Raw genomic sequence first — 577 nt, forward strand, 5'->3', positions numbered from 1 at the left:
GAAATACTTAATATACTTAAAGTTGTTTCAAAATAATACATTTAATATGCACTTAGTATAGTATAATTTAAATATAGTATGTCTGAAAAAGCACAATTTAAATATATTTCTTTTTCACCTGGGTAGCCTAATGGTTGGACTGGAGTTTGAGAGACATGAATTAATTTATTGGTTTTAAACATTAAAAAAATATCACAATTAACTGTATTTTATGTTAAAGAGAATAAGTCAATGTAATACTTAAATTGCTCATTTATAAATATATATGTAGCCTTTATTTCAAAGTGAAGTCGAGAAAACAGTAAAGTTGAGATTGGTGACATGACAATTTGTCAGTTGCTTAAAAATGTTTTTTTAAATTATACTTAGCTACTATCATTACAAATTTGTGTTGCTGGGGTACATATGCACAAAAAACCATGTGACATTAAATTGATTAACATTGTACAATATGCAGTATTGTTTCATTGGGACATAAAATCCCCCAAACTGTAGGAATGACCCAAATGGATCATTAACAAACAGTGTTGGGGAAAGTTACTTTTAAAAGTAATGCATTACAATATTGCGTTACTCC

Source organism: Sinocyclocheilus anshuiensis, unplaced genomic scaffold (assembly GCF_001515605.1).
Source record: "Sinocyclocheilus anshuiensis isolate Anshui unplaced genomic scaffold, SAMN03320099.WGS_v1.1 scaffold267, whole genome shotgun sequence".
Classification (NCBI taxonomy): Eukaryota; Metazoa; Chordata; class Actinopteri; order Cypriniformes; family Cyprinidae; genus Sinocyclocheilus; species Sinocyclocheilus anshuiensis.